The sequence below is a fragment of the Tachypleus tridentatus genome, chromosome 13, assembly GCF_004210375.1.
Source record: "Tachypleus tridentatus isolate NWPU-2018 chromosome 13, ASM421037v1, whole genome shotgun sequence".
Taxonomy (NCBI): Eukaryota; Metazoa; Arthropoda; class Merostomata; order Xiphosura; family Limulidae; genus Tachypleus; species Tachypleus tridentatus.
This window is the reverse complement of record NC_134837.1, coordinates 65,556,026-65,566,337: the sequence shown is the minus strand read 5'-3', so window position 1 is coordinate 65,566,337 and position 10,312 is coordinate 65,556,026. Positions and strand designations below refer to the sequence as shown.

Genomic DNA, 10,312 nt, shown 5'->3' with positions numbered 1-10,312 from the left:
ATACGTCTGAGAAAACAAACTTCAGTCTAAAGAAGATATCAATGGATCTTATTAACATATTGCACTTCTAACAGAAATACGTGGTCTAAAGAAGGGAATCAATATCTTCTTTAACTAATTACACACTAGATATTTATAATAGAAAACACAATAGGCAAACATGTAACATACTATTTATAATATTGGTGATATTAATAACTATATCGAACGTAATTACTTTTATTTTATTTTAATTTACCGATCATTATTATAATTTTATTATAAATATTGATTTCCATTATTGACTTAGAATTTGTGACTAACCTTTAAACTGGCCAAACCTTGTGAGATATTATTGGGTTTATGGCCGAAAATATCATTAACAGTGAGGTTGCACAACTGACGAAACAAAGCATTATAATTGTTATAAGTAGATACGTAAACTATACTGATGGCCAGGCTTATTTTTAGTCTCGATGTACGTACATAGTGTACTCTGATTGAATGTGTTATATTTTATTTGTTACGTCTAAACCAAATACATAAAGCACATCACTCCGATAAAATAACACACAACATATTTAGAAACAACAACAAGAACGGTATATAATACATTAGTTGTCTCCTCCAAACTCTTTTAGTCTGAGGCCTCCTTTATATGAATAAAAACTTTGAACTCTCCTCTCCCACCCTCTATAAAAATGCGATTTTATTAGTTTACACAACCTTATCATAGTGATTGAAAAACAGTGTCAGTAAAAACAATAACATCTCCATTAGACTAATGTATCATGTAGTTAACACAACATAATTTTTCGGCTTATTGTTTATTTAGAATTAGAAGTAATTCAACATCTTTGTTTTAGGCCCCTTGTTTGGCAACTCCCACTTTAGGAAACAGTATAATACAAAACGGATACGAAATTAAGTTTTTAGCAAAATCTTCACTTGCTGAAGACATTTTTAATAATAATAAAACACAGCTATGAATATATCACACATATATAAAGAACATTTTTATACAGTGTAAAAGAAAATGAAACATGTAACACATAATGCTGTAGTCACTGGACTCTTATAAACTACAAAATATACCTTAAATAAGAGAATAACTCACGAAACATCGAACAGAGGCATAAATATTTATTTCAAAGCATGAGATGGATAAATAAATATATACATATATAACACACACACACACATGTGTATGTGTAATGTGAATCTCTACGTCTAAGGTATATCACATGACACTTTAAAGATACACATAACACATCTAGCTCTTATATGGCTTATCACTAATCACATTAACAGTTGATTTTCAACAGGTAAAACAACGACAGGTCACGTAAAAACTATAATTCCCAGCATGCCCATTAGGCAAAAATGTGTTTAATACAATATAACACATTAGACATACACAGTTGGGTCGCAAAACACGGTTCCCGGAGACATTTATCAGCATAGTATCTCTATGGTGCAAAGTTCCTTGTAGTAATGTGTGCCGCCTTGCGGGTGGTGAATATATTATTGGGGAGTGCATCTGTTTCATGGGAATGTGCGACAGTCAAGAGTTAAACCTTGTACGGCCTTCCTCAAGTGGAAAGAAGTAGGATTAGTTGTGGTAGCTCCACCGGATGGTCGCAGTGATGGAATGTATAGCTTTGAAAATAGTATATTCGAAAACCACGACACAGGTGCGATTACAACGCTTCAAGACTCGTTTTCCTGGAACGACAGTGCGTTTGTTAGTTGTATTTTTACTTCTATAAAGCAAAATCAAATAGGACTTTCAGACAAATATGACTGCAACAGTTACAGCTGTTACAATTAGATTATAACAAAATGTCAGTATGACTGTAACAGATGCAATTGTTATAATGATATTATAATAAATAGACCCGGCATGGCCAGGTGGTTAAGGCGCTCGACTTGTAAGCTAAGTGTCGCGGGTTCGAATCACCGTCACACCAAACATGTTCGCCCTCTCAGCCATGTGGACATTATTTAGTTACGGTCAATCCCACTATTCCTTGGTAAAAGAGTAGCCCAAAAGTTAGCGGTGGGTGGTGATGACTAGGTGCCTATCCTCTAGTCTTACACTGCTAAATTAGGGACGGCTAGCGCAGATAGCCCTCGTGTAGCTTTGCGCGAAATTCAAAAATAAACCAAACCAAACTAATTATAATAAATATGAGTATGACTTTAACAGATGCAGTTGTTAAAATGATATTATAATAAATGTCAGTATGACTGTAACAAATGCAGTTCTTACGATGGTATTTTAATAAATGTCAGTATGACTGTAACAGATGCAGTTATAATATTATGATAAATGTCAGTATGACTGTAACAAACGCAGTTCTTACGATGATATTTTAATAAATGTCAGTATGACTGTAACAGATGCAGTTGTTAAAATGATATTATAATAAATGTCAGTATGATTGTAACAAATGCAGTTCTTACGATGATATTTTAATAAATGTCAGTATGACTGTAACAGATGCAGCTATTAAAATGATATTATAATAAATGTTAGTATGACTGTAACAGATGCAGTTGTTAAAATGATAGTATAATAAATGTCAGTATGACTGTAACAGATGCAGTTGTTAAAATGATATTATAATAATTGTCACTATGACTGTACCACATGCAGTTGTTATAATGATATTATGATAAATGTCAGTATGACTGTAACAAACGCAGTTCTTACGATGATATTTTAATAAATGTAAGTATGACTGTAACAGATGCAGTTGTTAAAATGATATTATAATAAATGTCAGTATGACTGTAACAAATGCAGTTCTTACGATGATATTTTAATAAATGTCAGTATGACTGTAACAGATGCAGCTATTAAAATGATATTATAATAAATGTTAGTATGACTGTAACAGATGCAGTTGTTAAAATGATAGTATAATAAATGTCAGTATGACTGTAACAGATGCAGTTGTTAAAATGATATTATAATAATTGTCACTATGACTGTACCACATGCAGTTGTTATAATGATATTATGATAAATGTCAGTATGACTGTAACAAACGCAGTTCTTACGATGATATTTTAATAAATGTCAGTATGACTGTAACAGATGCAGTTGTTAAAATGATATTATAATAAATGTCAGTATGACTTTAACAGATGCAGTTGTTATTATGATATTATAATAAATGTCAGTATGACTTTAACAATTGCAGTTGTTACAATGAGACAGTAATGAAAAGTTTGAGTTGAAATTATTTTTAGTAAAAGATTGTAATTAATATTAAGAAACAAACACTATACATAAAGGTATCTATATTTCTTTCTCCTATCTAAAGGATTGAAGCTTTCATTATAAAAATGTGTATTCAGATGCGTGATACGTTTGATTGATTGCATAACACAAAAAATATATTCAAATGTGCGATTCGTATATGTGTTTGAAAAATACGTACAATGTATTCCAAGGCATTATACGTGTGTTAAATGTTAGATTGTTGCACATGTGAAATGTATTTAAATATGTTATACATTAGTTAAGCTGTAAATAATAGTAAAAATGTGTTCAAGTAGGTGTCAGATTGCATAATACCTAAAATATTTTAAAATACGTATATTGGATTCAAATACACAATACACGTGAGAAATTGTTGAAATAAACTGGAAATAGTTCCACAACCTGATCTTCTTCAGTATCTATAAAGAAACGTACGGTACTGATCGCCTTCAGAAAGAACACATGGTTAGGGCGTTGAACGCATTGTAACAATGCTGTTTAGACTTTTCATAACATTCTTATTCAACTGCCAGCACTCGTTTAATGATCATTAGTTGTCAAGAAATCGTCGCATCAAGTTCCACGTATATGTTTTAATGTTTAATGTCTTTGGGTAAAAGCTGCAGTGAGGTAAAGATGAAGATAAGAAACGAGTCCTAGAATTTAACAGGAAATATTTGATGTGCACACGTTCCCTGACGAATATCTTGACTGAAGAATATGTTACGCTGTGAATGGTAAAACTATTAATTTAAGTATCTGGTAAGTTTATATATTGTATTTGTTCTATACGTGTATGCGAACAACACTGAAACTGGTTGATGTGTTCTATAGTTAGGGCCCGGCATGGCCAGGTGGGTTAAGGTGTTCCAGTCGTAATCTTATGGTTGCAAGTTGGAATCCCCGTCGCACCAAACATGCTCGCCCTTTCAGCCGTGGGGGCGTTATAATGTAACAGTCAATCCCACTATTCGTCGGTTAAAGAGTAGCCCAAGAGTTGGCGGTAGGTGGTGATGATTAGCTGTCTTCCCTCTAGTCTTACACTGCTAAATTAGCGACGGCTAGCGTAGATAACCTCGTGTAGCTTTGCGCGAAATTCAAAAACAAATAATCTATAGTTAGTTACTCTTGACTGCGATAACTTAACATAAACTTGGTCAGGTTTCGCCAAGTGTTTCTAATGTATTGAAAACGCTAATTTTGGTTTGGTTTGAATTTTGCCCAAAGCTACACAAGAGCTATCTGCGCTAGCCGTCCCTAATTTAGCAGTGTACGACTAGAGGGAAGGCAGCTAATCATCACCACCCACCGCCAACTCTTGGGCTACTCTTTTACCAACAACTAGTGAGATTGACCGTCACATTAAACGCCTTCACTGCTGAAAGGGCGAGCATGTTTAGTGTGACAGAAATTCGAACCCGTAACCCTCAGATTAAGAGTCGAGTGCCTTAACCTCCTGTTAACGATAAGTCTCGCCACGTGTTTCTAATGTATTGAGAACGTTAAATGGGCTAATTTGTTTGTCAGATATGACGTTGTTGTTGAAAAAACAGTCATATCTCTGAATATATCCGCTAAAGTTGATTATTAGCGTCGTGTTCATTTTTTGTTTTTTTCCGCCACTCGCTTTCTTCTGTATCTTTATTTGCATGAAGTGTAAGTAATTATTAATTATACGTTATCGATCAAGGGCTCTTTTTTCCTTCACTTCGAACACTTGTCTAACAAGATACCTCTGCTATAGATGTGCCTCAAGGTATAGTTTCCTTTTGTTTGTATATCAGCCAAAGCACAAAGGCCAGAAATAAATACTTGGGTCTTGTTACGCTTTCATGTTCTCGACTTAAGGTTCTCACATTCTGTGTTCTATGTGAGGTGGGTAAATTGGTCATCGCCGAAGCTAGGACGGCCTCAGTACATGAAGTGTCAGCCCTATGGCTCAGAGACCGTGACTTTTCTGTCTCAATAGATTAATGATTGCCCTTCCCACCGCATCGTTCATCCTTAGAGCCTAACACGGGCTCTGGTCGATCCACACGCCCTTTTTGTTTCAAAACTAAGAAAAAAGGAAACATCAGGGCAAACAAAAGAAGGCAGACAGTTGGTGGTACTTTGAAAAATTGTATTCTTTGAAGGAAAGTACAATTAAACACATGTTTAATACATTTGTTCGATGTCAACGAAAAATTATCTAGTCGCAGTTCTAAAAACAGTCAAAATATGAGGTTAAAAAGAAACTCCAAACATATTAATTCGAACGATTTTCTTCAATCATAGAGTAACCAAAGGTTATCTATTGTCTGCTTCTAAAGGTTACCAAAATATAGATTAACTAAAGGTTATCTATTATGTGCTCCTGAAGGGTACCAACAATATAGAGTGACTAGAGGTTATCTGTTCTGTGCTCCTAAAGGATACCAACAGTATAGAATGACTATAGGTTATCTGTTCTGTGCTCCTAAAGGATACCAACAGTATAGAGTGACTAAAGGTTATCTGTTCTGTTCTCCTAAAGGATACCAACAGTATAGAGTGACTATAGGTTATCTATTCTGTGCTCCTAAAGGGTGCTCTCCTGTTAGACTAAAGGGTATTAGCAGTATACAGATGAGAAACATTATCTATTGTGTACTTCTAAATGGTGCCAACAGTACAGAATAATTAAACGTTGTATACTGTGTACACTTAACGGGTTCCAACTGTGTAGAATAACTAAATGTTGTTTACTCTGTACATTTAACGGGTTCGAACTGTGTAGAATAACTAAATGTTATCTGTTGTGTGCTTCTAAATGGTGCCAACAGTACAGAATAACTAAATGTTGTATACTGTGTACACTTAACGGGTTTCAACTGTGTAGAATAACTAAACGTTGTATACTGTGTACACTTAACGGGTTCCAACTGTGTAGAATAACTAAATGTTGTTTACTCTGTACATTTAACGGGTTCCAACTGTGTAGAATAACTAAATGTTGTCTGGTGTGTGCTTCTAAATGGTTCCAACAGTACAGAATAACTAAATGTTGTACACTGTGTACACTTAACGGGTTCCAACTGTGTAGAATAACTAAATGTCTGTTGTGTGCTTCTAAATGGTGCCAACATTTATGAACTTGTTTTGCCTGTCAATTAAAACTACAGTTTATCTTCCTTCATAAAATTTTGTACACATGATAATCTCACCTTCAGGAACGATTCACTTTTGGTGGTGTATCTAGTTATGTTTACATAGTTGCGTTTATTTAAATAATACACCTAAGAAAACGTTTGCTTCCGTCTGTCTCACATCTGATATCAAACAATAATCAACATTGTACTGGAGATTTTCATAGACACTTTCCCTGTGACTGTATTGTTGTTGTTTGTAATCAAACACAAAGCTACACACAGGCTCGCTCTTTCATCCGTCTAGAGGGGCGTTATAATTTCACGGCCAATCCCACTATTCATTGTTAAAAGAGTATTCCAAGAGCTGGTTGTGGGTGGCATTGACTAACTGCTGCCTTCCCTGTAGTCTATCACTTCTAAGTTATGAACGACCAACGCAGACAATTCTCGTTGCAGTCTTGCGCGAAATTCTAAAACAAATTATAAATATTTGGGTTTTCTCCCTTTTTGTTTTCCTCTTTTCTTTCAGAAAATACTAGATGTTAAATGATCATTTTATTTTTTTAATATTTAGGCTAAAAGGAGAAAACGTAAATGAGTTTGTTTGTTTTGTTCTTGAAATTCGCACAAAGCTACTCGAGGGCTATCTGTGCTAGCCGTCCCTAGTAAGACTAGAGGGAAGGCAGCTAGTCATCACCATCCACCGCCAACTCTTGGGTTAATCTTTTACCAACGAATAGTGGGAGTGACTGTAACATTATAACGCCCCCACGGCTGAAAGGGCGAGCATGTTTGGTGCAACCAGGATTCGAACTCGCGACCTTCGGATTACGAGTCGAACTCCTTAACACGCTTGACCATGCCTGGCCCGTAAATAAGTTACTGATAACAGTGCACTTTCATAAAACTTTGATTACATCAATAAAATGAGTATCATACAAAGATTCTTGTGTTAAGAGTAACGAATTAGTTTTTTTTTTCTATATGTTTAAACTGTTTCGGCGAATTTGAATTGCTTCAAATTTGAGAATTAGAAAATTCCAAATATTGACTGACGTCAAGCTATAACTTAAGGTAAAAAGCAAGAAAACAAGTACTAATTGATCAATTTTCTCGTGCATTCTCTCGTGCGTTGTGCAGTAAATAGAATCTTGACCACCTCTTCCAACCGGTTGTAAGATGTCTGTAATATACACTTCAAAATGAAATTCTTTGGAACTTTTCCAGGAAGATGCATTATCCTTGGTCTTAGTTTTTCTTGTATATTGTTTCAACATTTTTTAGGAAGCATTTTAAATGCAAATTCCAGAATACAAGGAAAGTTATAGTACGATATTTAAGAGCGATATAAAATTTATATTCGATTGTCTTTATGACAAACACGCACAGCAAGTATTTGCGGTGCCTAAATGGTAAATACTTCAAAGTTCTGTACTTACGATACCCATACAATAGGTAAACATTTCATATTTTGAACATTAACTGCACTATATCAGTTCGTGAAAATATTGTGTTTATTTTACGTAACGTTTTTGTTTTGTTTTTAGTTTATACCTGAACAGTTTTGAAAGTTCTGACATCGAAATGCTATCATGCCTTCATGACCTATAATACCTGGTTTTCAATCCCGCCACACAGAGAGAAGAGGAAAGGTTTAATTGATAGACACAAGATTAGAGACCGGCTGCTCTATACGTTTCTTATAAAAAGCGATTCTAGGAACTAAGTACTAATATAATGAATTTCATTGGTCCAACCGTTTTGAAAGTAGTGACAATATTTGTCAATAAGCATACGAATTACAATAACTCAGTCTTACGAAACAAAATAGAATCACAGGGTAAAGCCCATGGTCTGACAGCTAGACGTTATTCTTGTCTGTTTATGTTCATTATATCTTACTTTACACACTATATATGTATTTATGATTATTATATCTTATCTTACATACTGTATATATTTATTATTATATGTTATCTTACACACTATATATATTTATTATTATTATATGTTATCTTACACTATATATATTTATTATTATTATTATGTGTTATGTTACACACTATATATATTCATTATTACTATTATATGTCATGTTGCATACTATATATATTTATTATTATTATGACATGTTATCTTACATACTATATACATTTATTATTATAATTATTATATATTATCTTACATACTGTATATATTTATTATTGTTATTATATGTTACCTTACATACTATATGTATTTATGACCATTATACATAATGTTTTAAATTACATTTTAGGTTTTAAAATTATCAAGTGGATATCGGATAAGAAAATGTTTCATTTAAAAAACACGTATATTTAAACTCAACCAATGAATTAAATCAAAATCAAAATAAAACAAAATATCATTAGTTTCAGCCGGTCAGGACGCCAGAGGTCCTCTTGAGGTGCTAGTGGTACGTTACAGTGGAACTATATTCGTGAAGTTATAAGAAGAATACAAAAAAGAATAAACTACACTATTTCACTTACTCAGAGAACACTTTATAGTCCGCTGTTCCATTTCTTCAGATAAACATTGCATGGAATTACTGAATCAGTTCCACGTTTTAGGTAAAATACATGAGGTACATTATAAGAACACTGTTCTGTTCTGATTCTGTTGGTGAAGTACATTGTACGTAACATTGTTCTGTTCTAATTCTGTAAATGAAGTATGATAAAAAACAATAGAGGATACACGATTCCCGGTCTTGTTTTGTTGTCACTTCATTAATGTTAAACAAAACCTGAACACATGATTTTAAAGATATATGACGATCATAACTTTATCATAGAATTTTTATGAATATTCTTGCGTTATATTGCGTGATGTACCTCTCAGAATCCAACACCCACTGCTATTTGGTACCGAAGAAATAGGCTCTTTTAAAATGTTTGAATTGCAGTAAACTAAAAAAAATAAAGGAACAACATTAAATCACTTCGTTAGTTTCTAATAGTTCTCAACTTTACAAGAGGGTGGTTTGTTTGGAAGCCAGGTGAACGTTAACAAATATGTTTTGGAGAAGTGTTCATCAAAAAATAGAAAATAAGGTACTATCAACAAAGTGAGTATATCTCAGGTGATCTCTAATGGATGACACGGTTTTTGTTATTCCCGAGTTGAACGTCCAAACTCTGCTAATCCGCTAATTTTCGGTGCCTCGACAGAGTTGCTTATCCGATTGGCGTTTCTCGCTGTATGCCAACAAAAGAAAATGCCTTTGGTAGTGTTGACAGACCTTCGTGTTTGCAGTATGGTTTCATAATACATCGAGGTCTTTCCAAAGTTTGTTTTGTAGCCCGTGAGGGCTCGGGTGACGGCGCCTTTGTCGTTCTGGAGCCGCACTGTGTACATGTGAACTAGGATGCATAGCATCGGTATCAAATAGAAAGGGGGGAAAACACACTAAAGATTATATACAATTAAATGTTATCATGTACGTTAAATTCGTTTTAAACTGTGCTTACTTTCTGGAAAATAAATGAAATTACATAACTCCTGTTATCTCGCGTTGTTATGTGCGTTCATTGTTGGTACATAAGTGGTTAATCCCGCAGGCTAGTAGTTTGTGTCAGCCAATCAGCACAACGGGTGATCTGAACTCTCCGCTATTCGCTGCAGCGACATTCCGAGACAGCAGTTTCTGTTAACGGACTGATTCAGGCTATTTTGATATTTCGATTCCTGATAGATCCTGATTAACTGAATCCTTTATAGTCTGTGTTGCGTTGAGAGAAATACTCATCATAATATTCATACTTTGATATAAGGCTGCGCCCTGTGGTTTGACAAAGGCTTCGCCTTACGTTAAGCAGGTCAACTAACTCGGTTTTTCACAAAGGGCGTCTTCCTTCTACTGCCGGCAGAGCGACCACTAGTCGTGCTACTGAGGATTTAGGAAGAGCTAATAATTAGTTCTTTGAAA

At 34.3% G+C, this 10,312-nt stretch overlaps 1 long non-coding RNA gene across 1 annotated transcript; it reads right to left on the bottom strand.

Annotated features, from left to right (window-relative positions):
- Positions 1–1,107: 1,107 nt before the first annotated feature.
- Positions 1,108–9,990, bottom strand: LOC143237078 (uncharacterized). Its single transcript, XR_013019862.1, has 2 exons — positions 8,874–9,990; positions 1,108–1,704 (listed from the first exon to the last, which is right to left on the bottom strand). It is a non-coding gene; the product is annotated as an uncharacterized LOC143237078 (long non-coding RNA).
- Between the last annotated feature and the right edge of the window lie 322 nt (positions 9,991–10,312).